Source organism: Chelonia mydas, chromosome 9 (genome assembly GCF_015237465.2).
Source record: "Chelonia mydas isolate rCheMyd1 chromosome 9, rCheMyd1.pri.v2, whole genome shotgun sequence".
NCBI lineage: Eukaryota > Metazoa > Chordata > Testudines > Cheloniidae > Chelonia > Chelonia mydas.
Window position 1 is genome coordinate 64,658,028 of NC_057855.1, and position 13,815 is coordinate 64,671,842.

General features: G+C 41.8%; 2 long non-coding RNA genes across 4 annotated transcripts in view; one reads left to right on the forward strand and one right to left on the reverse strand.

Annotated features, from left to right (window-relative positions):
- Positions 1–2,962, reverse strand: part of LOC122461637 — a 44,858-nt gene extending 41,896 nt beyond the window's left edge. For all 3 annotated transcript variants that reach the window (XR_006283675.1, XR_006283674.1, XR_006283673.1), the window contains exon 1: positions 2,468–2,962. This is a non-coding gene — a long non-coding RNA (uncharacterized LOC122461637). The remainder of the gene's footprint in view (positions 1–2,467) is intronic.
- Positions 2,963–4,034: 1,072 nt separating this feature from the next.
- Positions 4,035–13,302, forward strand: LOC122461638. Its single transcript, XR_006283676.1, has 3 exons — positions 4,035–4,097; positions 5,944–6,078; positions 12,365–13,302. It is a non-coding gene; the product is annotated as an uncharacterized LOC122461638 (long non-coding RNA).
- The last annotated feature ends 513 nt before the right edge of the window (positions 13,303–13,815 follow it).

Sequence of the window (13,815 nt, forward strand, 5' to 3'; positions counted from 1 at the left end):
GGAACTCCACCTCTTTACAGACTTATTTCCTACCGTCTTTCACCATTATTAAAAAAACCCACCACCTTTTACTATTTTAAGTGGATTTAGGGCTCTTGAAGGGGTCCAGTCTGGAGTGAACTTTTTATCCAATGTCTAGAGACAGGCTAAACACATGTATAGCAATTACCCCTTAGTACAGCAACACACAACAACAAATGGATTTCCACCATGCTCAAGTGCAGCAATCCACATAGCATGGCAGCTTTTACTTTTGCATGGTCAAAGTGCCAGCTGATAAATGGGTTAATATTGTTGTGACACTCTTTTCATCCCAGGCACACGTTGCACTGTTAGCATGACAACAGTTTTGCGGCAGTTAGCGGAATCACTGTAAGCCAGTGTGCTTGTAGCCTTGGATGGGTTAATGTGACATTTATACTGGACACGTCCTCACTGGACTGGAGAGGCGTGAAATAGACTGTACACAACATGTACCTGTTTCTGAGTCGCTCTGACCTTCTGCTTACCGATGTAATCAAGTGCTATATGCCAAACAATGGCCTCAGCTGAATAACAGGAAATAAGTAAAATCAGTCTTCACACGCAGAGGCTCTGATTCTGCAAAGGGGCTCTGTGCTGGTACAGCCACCCACCTACACACCGTCAATTGCACGATCCCAGCCCTAAGTAGTCTCCATTCTTTGTTCCTGTCTACAGGCAGTTGTAAGAGTTTTGCCATGATGGGTGCTATTGAGTGGCCTTGCTTCCCTAGGATAGAAAACTGAAGCTTCACTCAGTAATTATCTTTGTTGGCAGATTTCAAAGGACGAGCCAGTCAATTCTTCCAGAACAAAGTCTTCAAAAGTGTCTGGAGGTAAATGATCCTATGCCTGAAGTACACTATGGTAGTCTAAGATTTGAAAGTGAGACTAATTTAAACAAAACGGAGTAGCCTGGAGGTTCATTGGTTGCTATTAAACTGTCATCAACTTCCAGTAGTTACCATGCAGTGCTATCTGCAGGTATGTCTATACTGCAATTAAATGCCCATGGCTGGCCCACACCAGCAGACCAGGCTAAGCTGCTCTGGCTAAGGGGTTGTTTAATTGTGGTGTAGATGTTTGGGCTCGGGCTGGAGCCTGGGTTCTTGGACCCTGAGAGATGGGAGGGTCTTAGAGCTTGGGCTGCAGCCTGAGCCCGAATGTCTACACAGCAGTTAGGGCCCCTTAGCCCAAGCCTGAGTAAGCTGGCACAGGTCAGCCACAGGTGTCTAACTTGTCAGGGTAAAAGTTCCCTAGGTGCCTATATTCCTGCCTCTAGGCATGTAGACACTTATCTTCTACCTAAGGTCCAGAGTGGGTCCCATTCAAAATATGGCCAGAAGAGGAGATGGTGCTGGGGGTGTCTCAATGCCTAACTTCTTTTGTGCATCCAGCCATCAGTTATCACTGTGCGCTACCTGGCAGATGACTTTTTAAATGGTGTATGCAACTCTTGCAAATTCTGCAGAGTTACACCATAGCAACTCCATTCAAGTCAGTGAGGTTGCAGCAGTAGAGTATTCTGACAGTAGAAGGACAATTTTCAGGAGAAAAGATGAGAGTCATTTGTGAAACCCGTGAAGAAGCCAGTCTTTCTCCTGCAAGAATCTGAACTTGATATTCAGCTGATATAGGTCAGCATAACTCCACTAAAGCTTGATGGAGCTCCATTTATTTACACCAGCTGGAAATCCGATACATACCCCCATCTTTCCCTTTAAATTTAACATCAAAATTAAGTAATTATATTTTATTTTTAAAGCTTTTTAAATTCACGTGGGATGATTTTTGAAGAAGAATATGAGTGCTCATACAAGAAAATTAATTCCCCAAGAAGCTAAACTTTCTGACAGCTTTCTTCAAAGAAAGCAAGCAAGCAACGAGTTTTTATTTACCCGAGAGAACCCTTAACTACCAATTCTCAGTCACCCACAGGTGGCTGATTGAAATATTGATTAAGGTTTCTTTTCTGCCACCTGCCAGTTTGGCAGGTTTGCTGTAGCTCATTTTTAAGAGCAGAAAGAATGTATTATTTGGGCAGGGGGAGAAGAGGAACGCACTAACTTGATCAGGGCTTGAAATGACCTGAGGCCAAGCTAAATCTGATTCATCATTTAAAACTGTCTAACAGGCATCAGCAATAGACAGGTCTCCATATGCCTTAATCATGTCCTGCAGGGCTCATCTCTGTAAGGGGGAGAGGGTATTTCAGTTGCCTGGTTCATTCAGTGACTGGTCAGTAGTGACACCGCTAAAATATTGCAAATTATGATCATGGTTTTGTGAAAAGGCTGCAAACTGAACTTAAAATCAAGGATATAAACCTTTTCCTTCATTCTTTTGTCTTCCCTTATCATGCTTATTTGTTACCCTTTCCGTTAGGCCCTGGAAGTCAGTTAACCACATGTTTAAATCTATCCGTATTCAGAAAACCCCTTACTCACATGCTTAATATCTAAGCACTTATGTTGAATCAGAGGGCCACAGGGTGCTCTACTCACTACTGGAGTGCCTTCTGCTGGCCACATCTGGGATGCCAGTCTGATGCCCCTTCCTGTAAGTGTTCACTCCCTCTCTCCTCGAGACTTGACAGCTCCCTCTTTGGGGCTTGCCCCTCTGGTCAGGTCACTGTAGGTAGAGGTTGTGTATCAAAGTCTCTCTGTACCAACCGTCCCAGGTAGTCTTCCAGTGCACTTCCCCTCAATAGTAACAATTCCCCAGTGGCTGCTAGAGGAACCTAGGCCTGGCTTCTTCTCTGGGTTCCAGCCCAGGGACCCTACAACCAGCAGCTAACATCTGCACTGTTCCACACCTTGCTGCAGTTTCCCTGGACTGTTTCCTACATAGCCTCTATCTGGCTCCTTCTCCACATATTCTCTTCCCTCTAGGCCAAGCTCCATTCTCTCCCTAGTGTCAGTATAGTCATTCTACTACAGACTTCCTCCCTGCAGCCCATTTCTAGCCTCAGCTACCTGGCTTTATACAAACCGCACCTGTTTCTCTCCAGGTGAGCTTCCCCCTTTAATTAGTCCTCATTGTTCCCTATCTCCTCCTCCAGTTGCAGCCCAGGTAGTTGACTGGCCCATCTAGCCACCTTAACATAACTGGTGTATAGTGGACACCCCATTCACATTGAGCCTTAATACGTCAGTAAGAAATTAAATTGTACTGTTAGCAATTCTGTTCCTCTTCAGTGAAAATTCCGTAATTAATCCCTCATGCTTCAGGGCATAAGACAAAATCTGACTGATGAGGGTTAGGAAGAAACTTTCCCTAGGGGGACATTATTCTATAACTACATACTGCAGGGTTTTTTGTACCTTCATCTGAAGCAGCTGGCACTGACCACTGGACTAGGTGGAGAGGATTCTGGACTAGATGGGCCACCAATCTGAAAAGTCCTATGCTCCTCTTTATTTCATATAGGCCACTAAACAGCCATCAGATTGTAATGACTGGACTGTCAAAGCATAATGGATTCCCCTCCCCCCTCCTGAGGAAGAGTTATTTAATTTGGAAATAATGAATAAATCAGGAGTTTGTGATCTGCCTATGCATTGAAAAGCAGGTGAACTCTGAAAAGACATTCACCCATTATCAATTATTCGCTCAGGTCCACTAATGAATTTGAATCATCACTGACCTGAGGCCAGATTCTACTAATCAAAGTCAATAGGGTTAAATGGGATTTATATCAGGGCAGAATTTAGCTTCTAGTCTGGATTTGAACCAATGATGTATTGATGAAAACCTCCATTCCCTATTGCTTCCCCATACCTGAGCCCATCTATTTATCATATCTGTGATACATGAAGGGGGGGGGTGGGGAGAGTAGCTCCCTTTGATGGACACCCAGCCAGCCAGTTAGCTGTAAAATCCCTCTTGGTCTGTTCTCTGCTTGTTTACATGTAAAGGGTTAACAAGCCCACAGGTAAAAGAATAGGAGTGGGCACCTGACCAAAAGAGCCAATGGGAAGGTAGAACTTTTTAAAATTGGGAAAGAAACTTTCCCTTTGTCTGTTGTTCTCTGGGCTGCAGGGATGAAGCAGCAATGCTGTGTAAGGCTTGAACCAGGTATGACAATTCATCTTCCATACCTAGAAAAAATTATTTGGATAGTGAATGCTTAGACAGTCAGGTTTATTTTTTATTTTAGCTTGTGGATCTCCTCTGTGCTAACCCCAGATGCTTTTGTTTGCTTGTAACCTTTAAGCTGAACCCTTAAGAAAGCTATTTTGGGTGCTTGATTTTTGGAATTGCTCTTTTAAAATCTAGCAAAAGCCTAAATTCCAGATAAATTTTATTAAAAACAAAAAGGAAAAAATTACACCTTTTTTAAGAACAGGATTGGATTTTTGGTGTCCTAAGAGGTTTGTGCATATTGTTTGATTAGCTGGTAGCCACAGCTAATTTCCTGTGTTTTCTTTCTCAGCTCTTCCCCGGGGCGGGGGCGGGGGAGAGGAAGGAATTCCCAAGTGCTCCTTCCTGGGTTCAAAGGGCTGTGTTTTGGTTTTTTTTTTTTTGCATTTGGGTGGTGGCAGCATTTACCAAGCCAAGGTCAGAGAAAAGCTGTAACCTTGGGAGCGTCATAGAAGCCTGGAGTGGCCAGTATTAATTTTTTAAATCCTTGCGGGCCCCCACTTCTGCACTCGGAGTGACAGAGTGGGGATTCAGCCTTGACAATATCATTATACTGTTTTCTGTTCAATCTCTTGTTCCTTCATATCACAACTCAGTTGTTCAGTCTTCACCATTTATCATATCACTTATTTTTGCTATTATATTGTTCTACCTCTCAACTGTAGAGAATGTATGATCCTGTGCCAATGTGCTCAGAGTCCTCCTCAAACTAGAACACTTGATCCTAGTCATTATATAGTACTTTAATAAATTACCTATTTGTTACTTGGCCTCTCACTTCAGATATTTGGATACAGAAAGTGTTCTCCATTGGAATTAGTAGTTAGCAAAAAAAGAAAAAAAAGTCACTGTCAGTATATCAGCATCTCTGGTGGGCTCTCTCTTACTAATTTGGAGATTCAGATTCTAGCCTAAAACATAACTAAGGAATTCTAATGTGTTCCACATATATAGCATCTTTCACTGCAAAGGGGCTTACAAACTACATATACTTCCTCACTACTGAAATGCAGCCAGCTCTAGGGCAAACAACAACATCTGTTTAAATGAGCACTGAAATGCTATACAACAGCTGAAGACAGAAGATGAAGATCACATACTGTGGAAACTGCAAGAGGAACTCAGGTATGAAGAAAGTAAATCCAGAAACTGGAATTTGGCTAGGACATCAAGGTTTATGCCCCTACTCTTGAGGCATTCCATAGTTTCTTTAATGATAAATGGCCAGCACCTTGGTTTTACATCTCAGCTGAAAGACATCATCTCCAATGTCTTACCATCATCCCTTTCTGCAGCAATTTGGAGTTACCTCACAGGACTCCCATTCAAGAATTGATCAGGGTTAATTTGTTATATCAAAGCCAAGGTTAATATGACTTCACGTATTCAAAACACAGAGCAGTCAGGGACATCTGAATCAGAAGTAAAATACCAGAGCATAATGGAATTCAGTTTTTCATTGCCATGGGGTTCAAATAATTACTTAATACAACATTCATTATATATTCAATTAAAATTGTCAACCACAAGCGCTTAAAATCACAAACCTGTCCCAACTACATTCTACAAAATGAAAACTGGTTTACTAGATATCAAAAAACTTAGTCGGAAAATTGACTCATGTATGCAAGTTATTTGTATTAGAACATACAAGACACACAATGTGCTCCCTGGTAAAAACCCAGACATAAATTGCCTTAATGCATGCAGCACTTAGACTACAAACCAAAATCTCTTTCCATGGTCTAATCTAGTGCTGTATTCTTTTGTTGAAAAACAGGAATATAAGCTACATAAAGAAACTCTGAGGACTTGTCCAAAGAATACTCCAATCTACCGAATTCTACACAAATCGCTGCGTCCAGCCAAGCTTCTGTAACCATCCCACCATTCAGAAACCTCACCATCTTCAAAAGTAAGCCCACTTCCACTGTAAATTAGCCTATTCAAGCACCACTGTCTAGTCAATTTCCACTAATCAGTCCCCCTGCCTTTATTTAAAGTATCAGTAAACTGTCAGATATTCTGACACCAGTAGGGGGGAAGATCCTCATTACCATGCAGAGCTCAGACTGCAGCTTAATTAGTATCATAAACATCCATAAAACAACAAAAGGTGAGAGGCGGCGTATTAAGCTGAGTTCCAGTTCAGTGACTTCCTACCTCTACATGCATTGATCTATATGCTATATTTTGGCCTCCTTCCTTCTGTGCCATATTCTTGTCTGATAGGGTGCCAGATTCACAGTGTATGGCTCATAGTGTGTTAAATTAGTAGCTTGGGTGGTGTCTATATGTAAAAAACCCAGCTCCCCACTGTTCACAGTACAGTGGGCTTCATAGTACGCATTAGAAATTTTGCTGAGTTTTATGACATAGTAATTAGAGGTGAGTTGTGCTGCCACCTGGTAATTTAGGTACCTACAGACATGAATGTAATTTAGCAACCCAAGTGAAGAAGGTATTTCTGGAGCAGTGGAGCTTCTGCTTCCTTTAAAAAAGAATACCCAGGCATACAAATTTGCAAAGAGCTAGGGTATAAGGCACACACAGGAACTTCCTGCAGCACAGCCCGAGCCAAGCATTTTGTAGCTTTACCCGTGCAAAAACATTTATTTCTAAAGTAGCTAGAAGTCAATAACTTCCTATGGGTAGAAGTAGCTAATTGATGTTGCTGCCACCTATGAGCCAAAGTAAGCAGTGGGTATCCTATTACTTCCTAGCCTACTTCACGCTGCAGATGGTATTTCACATTAGCCAACTCCGGACAAATTATTCTAGTTCCACATCTTTTTATTGCTGCTAATAACTTGTTTCAACAAATAGCTATACATTGCAAAATGGACAGAAAGAAATATTGTTTTAAATATTGGCACTGGCAAAATATATCCTCCTAGCCAAAAGAGTTATAGAACTTAATAAAGGAAATGTGTTATGGGCACAAAGAAGAGGGTTGGTTGGAAGGGAAGGTGCTTTAGAGTGCATGCTCAACCACCAGAACCCCACTTATGTGACAACAACAAACATGAAGAATAGTACAAACTAGGAGTGCAAGAATCTTAGTATGATGTAGATTTAACTTCTATGCTGTATTTTGTGACCCCTATTTCCTGATTAAGTATTGCTAATTCACAAAAACAAATACGGGTTGGTGCAGATGGGGAATTGTTAGCTTTCATCCACCTGGTTCAAATCCAGCCAGGGTTGGCCTGGGAAAAAAAAGGCACTGTTGCTTGGTGGCCTTTGTGAACTACATTTATGGAACAAAAAAATGTCCACATCACCACAACAGTTGGTGCTAACCGGTGCCTTTATTGGCCATCTCAGGTGAGTGTCTCCATGTAGAATTGAATACTCTGTCACCAACAAAGGATGTCTCTCTAGATAAGAGCTGAAGTGTACCAGCATGGCAGTGTGAAGGAAATTTGCATTGCCAATACCTGTGCCATGCCCAGTGGATTAAAGCGGTGGCCTCCAGAGCTGTTAGCTCACTTGTATTTGGATTTTTAATGCTTGTTAAAGATGCTGAGCTATCTACCTTTGCACATGGAGATGGATGATTAGAATGCTTCATACTGAGGAGGGTGGGAGGTTTCTTAATACTGAGTGGTTGTTGGTAGTAGCTTCCTAACCCATCATTCGGGGGAAGAGGAAAGAGAAAGGACCCTTGAGCATTTAATGGCTATAAAAATAATACTATACCATTAGATAGCACAGAACACTGCTTTAAAAAAAAAATTTCACAGAATCTCACAATACCCCATGTCCTGGGGCACTTTCACCCCTAGGGTGCCTCCTTCTGGCTGCTCTGGGCAATTAGCTCCTTCCAGGTCTGATGCCCATTTCTGCCACTCATTTACATATCCTGCCACCTGTCTCTTACTGCAGCACTAAGTGCTCTCTTTTTATGGGTGGGCTCTCCAGCCAGCTCACAAAATCATTCCCTTCAGGGATAGCAAAGTCCTAGCTGACAACTGTCCCATGCAGTCTTCTACTCCATTGCCCACTCTGTACCACTGGTAGGGGAACCTAGGGCTGCCCTCTACTCCAGATTCCAGTCCAGGAAGCCTATGTCTAGCAACTGTTGTCTGCTTTCTCCTAGACCCTCTTGCTATTTCCCTGGACTCCCTCCCACATCTTCTAGCTCCCCCATCTCTGGATTTATCAGTCTAAACTCCCTCCTCCCAGACATAAAATGCAGACTACTGAACTCCAGAGCCCTAAATACACCTCCCTTCTCCCAGGAAATAAGTGTAGACTACTTCCACGGCAACCCCCTTTGGCTCCCAACTTCCAGCCTTTATACCAGCCCCACCTGTTCCTTATCAGCTGGGCTCCATCATAAATCAGCCTTCCTAGCCCTAACTCTTCTTTAGGTGTAGCCTAAGAGGTTAATTAACCTAATTTAACTTGCTCTGCCTTGCAGGGTAAGTCAGTATTATTATACCATTTGATGAGCTGGGTCAACTGAGGCATAGAGAGGTGAAATGACTTGCTCAAGGCCATGCAGCCATGTCAAGGTTGGGATTGGAATTCAGGATTTCTGACTCCCAGTCCTCTACTTTAACTCTACTTTTTCCCAAGTCAGTGCTATGGTTGTTTATTTCAGGGTGCTAGGCAGCATTAATACCGTTCTTTAACATTGGTCTTCTCTTGACAGATAGTAGCCCAGTGACTCTGGAGCCACACAGATGATGCTAGTGCTTGCTCCTTTTAGGCATAGATTGATAAAAAACCTAATTCAAAGCTTACTGAAGTCTATGGAAAGACTCCACTGAGGCTTTGGATCAGGCCCATAAAGAAAATCTTGCAGTGTCCATGAGATTGGGATACCTCTCTGGAGTAGCTTGGTGTGATGGATGGAATGCATCCCTGTATTCACACCCTAAACACTATTGTAATAATTGTTGTACAAAATATGCCTTGTGAAGCATCTGAAAATGCATAACTTGCTGATCAGTAATATCATGGTAAAATGTGTGTAGCAGCATTATGTGTAAAGCTATAAAATTCCTCTGTATGATTTTAAAATCCAGGGTCAGACTCACATAGCACAAAACTGGTCAAACAGACCTATCTTGTTTTACTTTGCATTTAAGCAGTAAACAGAGTCATCAAGTGGGAAGGAAGACAACAAAAGAACATCCTTCCGGACTCTTTGTCTCCTGGTTCTCAGCTGGACATACTTTTCAAGAGGGGGACTGAAACTATAAAAAGGAGGGGCAGACACTCCCCAAAACATCTTTTCTGTCTCCCTTTCTATCTCACTCTTTGTACCTCAGAAGACAAAAGAAACAGCTGTTGGACTCTGGGGAAGGGGTCCTAACTAGAACAGTTTGGTTAATAATGCTGTTGGAAGCATGTGATGCAAAACTATCCTTTGAACCTCATATAATCTGTCAAGTTTAGCATTAAAAAGTATTTTATTTTATTTTTCTTGTAACCACTTCTGACTATGTTGCCTATGCTTATTCTCACTTAAAATCTATCTCTTTGTAGTTAATAAACTTGTTTTATTGTTTTATCTAAACCACTTAGTTTAAATTGGAGTATCCAGGTAACTCCATTTCAAGTGGGAAGTTGAATATTATTTCCTTAAAGGACTAATGGACTTAATACATTTGGACTGTTCAGGAGGGGGCTGGGCAGTACAGGACATACATTTCTGGGAGAAAATCTGGGACTGTTGAGAGCTAGGGTCTGACTGACAGGATGCAGTCTCTCAAAGACATCTGAGAATTAATTAGCATGCTGTCAAGCTGTTTGTGAGTGGTCCTTGTTGGGAGCTACAACAGTATGGTATTGCAAGGCACCTCAGTTTGCAGGGCAAGAATGACACAGCCCTGACTGATCTGGATTGCACCCCAGTAAGTCACACTTGGGGCCAGATTTTTAAAGGTGCCTAGGCAGGCACCTAGTGTGATTTTTTCCAAAGCTCCTTGGTGCCTAACTCAAATTGACTGTTTTCTTTAGGGCCCTGTGTCTCAAGGCACCTAGGTACCTCTAAAAATCTGGCTTCTGGACTAGATCTCTCCTTGGTGATCTGCACCTGTGTTTAACCTATTTGACTTTGAGGAGGCTTGGAACCTGCTATATATTAGTGGTCAAAAGTGGTGAGTCGGGGAAAAGAAACTTCAACCAAATTGAGAACAAAATGTCTAGAAAATTGAAATGACAAAGTAGCATTAGTAGCTTGTTCCAAAATTAGTAACATGTGCTGTTATGATCTTAATAAAGACAGACACAGGTTTTTATCACATTCAAAATAAACCCTTTTGACTTCCTTAGATTCAGCACATCACATGCAGCTTAGAACCACTCTGCAATTAATGATCATTAACAGTTACATAATAGGCTAATATATGGCTGGATCCATGAGGATGGTACAGAATCTTGTCCTATGGGACAGTGCAGTAGTTCAAGTAGATCGAAGATAGTGAAAGGAGGTAGGTATCCAGGGGTTGGAGTAGCACAGGAAAGGAGGAGGAGCTCACCAACTTTGGGATCAGTTATCGTGGTGATTCAGTGTCACATGGTGATGCAAAATTGTGCCAAGCTGGAATGCAACAAAAAGGAAAGGAAGAAGAGAATTACTCAAATGAAGCCCATTTCTCCAGGGCTCAGGGATTTTTGGAGAGGGACAAGATAGTGGTAGTGCTGTTTCAGACTTGCTGGTGACAGGTGGGTAAAAGCTTCTTAAGGTTTTTTGATGGTAAGTTGATAAAAACAAAACCATGAAACTGTAAAGTGTGTGTGTGTGTGTGTGGGGGGAGAAGCTCTGTATTCCACAGCCTTGAAGACATAGCTATAGTTGATGAGATGCAAAAAGAGCCATTTAAAACCATATCCTTGTAGCTTCCCGCTCCCAGCCTGCTGATTAATGTAATTAGGGCAATTTCTGATCCTCTTCCTGATGAGCTCCTCATGAGACAGCACCTTCTGTTTGTGATGGACAAGGGTAAAATAAATTCTCCCCCCGACCATCTCTGTCTTGCTTCTCTTTCTAACTCACTAGCTAATGTTTCAGAGTGGTAGCCGTGTTAGTCTGTTTCAGCAAAAAGAACAAGGAGTACTTGTGGCGCCTTAGAGACTAACAAATTTATTTGAGCATAAGCTTTCATGGGCTAAAGCCCCCTTCATCAGATGCATGCAGTGGAAAATACAGTAGGAAGGTGTGTGTGTGTGTATATGTGTATGTGTGTGTATATGTATATACATGAAAGAACATGAAAAGAACATGAAAAAATGGGGGTTGCCATACTAACTAACAAGAGTAATCGATTAAGGAGGGCTATTATCAGCAAGAGAAAAAAAAACTTTTGTAGTGATAATTAATTTGCAAACTGGACACCATTAAATTAGGCTTGAATAAAGACTGGGAGTGGATGAGTCATTACACAAACTAAAAACTTTTTCCCCATGCTAATTTCCCCCCTACTGTTACTCACACCTTCTTGTCAACTGTTTGAAATGGGCCATCCTGATTATCACTACAAAAGTTTTTGTTCTCCTGCTGATAATAGCCCACCTTAATTGATTACTCTTGTTACAGTTGGTATGGCAACCCCCATTTTTTCACGTTCTCTGTAGATATATATCCTCCTACTATATTTTCCACTGCATGCATCTGATGAAGTGGGCTTTAACCCACAAAAGCTTATGATTAAATAAATTTGTTAGTCTCTAAGGTGCCACAAGTACTCCTCGTTCTTTTAGCTAATGTTTGTAAGTGACTTGGAATTATTAAGCCCTATACAAGTGATAAGGATTATTAATTATTTTGTTCTGTTTTCTGACTCTTCTCCATTTTCCTCCTCTGCTTCCTTTCTTTCTTGTTTCTTCCCTCTCCCCTTTATTTCTTGCTTTCCCACAGGTTTCCAATGCCACCGCCTTCCTCTCTGTGTGTACCCATGGCTCTCCTCTTCCTTCTGTCCTTCTGGTTTACTTACTGTCTCTTTTCTCTGCCAGGTCTCCTCTTACTTGACAGTTTCTACTTCCTTCTCTGCTCTGATCCTTGCTTGGTTCTTTCTGCTTCTCCTCTGCATCCTCATTTCTCCAAGATTTATATCCACAATGTGGGAGCTCTGCATATCCAGTGGGCCCATTACCTATTGCCAGGGGGACAAGGATCTTCTAGATCCCCATGCATTTGTTTCTTCTAGATCCTCACGCATTTGCTTTTTGTTGACTATTTCTTCCAGATCCCAAAGTGCATTATAGAATGGTGCAGCTTCTGCCTGGACAGAGGATAGAGAGCTCCAGAAACTCCTTATCAGGGGCAGCTAGGATCCTAGCAGCTCCTCCTGCCTCACACATTTAGTATCTCCATGGTGGTATTGTACCATCATCTCTCCAGGCTGAGCACTAGATGAAAATGCGTTCCTGGCGGCAATGAGGAGGGACAGCAGCAAGAGTGCTATAGCGCCTACATCTTTGGGGCACGAGTCAAGTCTGTCTTGGTATTGATTGAGTGAATGAGGAGAGAGATCTGTTTCTTAATGGCCGTCTGTCATTTAACAAGCTCCTTGGAAATTCTGACAAATGATTCTGGTGCTAACTGTTGAAATTCCTACATCAATTCAGTAGAAAATGGGCACTTATTAAACAAATGTCAAATCACCCTCCTATCTGCATATGTGTCAGTCTTCTATAGACAAAGAGTATTGGTAATTGACAGGAAAGCAAGACATTAAAATTCAAAAAGAAGCAAAACCTCCCTTTCCTTTGGCCCTTTGATTCCGTCCCAGTACAGCTGAAGCGTGACAATGCAGAACTTTCATTTAAAAACAACAGCCACAAAATATCCTTTTTCAAAATTTCATACATTCTGCTTCTGTGTGTTGTGGAGTTGTACTGACTTTGTGGAGTCATTGCAGCTGCTTGTAAATGATGTATGAAAAGAAAAATTCCTGTCCTTCCAGTGCACTGAGAGAATTCTGTAATCCCTGCTATGCTGCTTGCTTATATTAAACTCAAACACAGCCAGGAAAGAGCTTGAATGCAAAGATTATTAGCTTTCCCCCACCCAATTACATCTTTTGCTTCTTTAGAGGAGATTTATTTGTCTCTCCAGGTGTCCCCTTATCTCCCTCCACCCTAGCTGTAGGATTTGGACAAGAAATATACCATATTTATTTGTTTTAAAGAAAAGTTTTATGACTATTTTTTACAGGAGTTGGGTGGGGTTCTCTCTGCCCAATAACACAGGCAAGATTTCCTCTGTGTACCAATCCCACTGTCAGAATGGTTTCTGGAACAGTTGCAATATCACGGAAAGATGTTATGACAGTGATCAGGAGCCTAGCTGAGCTGTGTCCCCATTCAAAGTTCAACCCCTCCTGGTTTGGTGGCAAGCACAAACTGTTAAACCTGGCACTTGATGACTAAGTAGTTAGAATAGTGCACTCTGTACCTGTGTGATCTCTCATTTATTTATTTATTTATTTATTTTTAAATCCTGTGTTCTATCATAATAGCACCCAATTATTGTAGTTACACTGTGGTGGACTACCTTACTTTTAGACTATTATACTAGCAATTCTTTAAATGAGGATAAGATAGGTACCCCATGCTGCTTGCATATTGTTAATCCTGGGATTAAATTATGACTGATGAAGCCAATGGGAGTTTTGCTGCTGAGTTCAATAGGGCC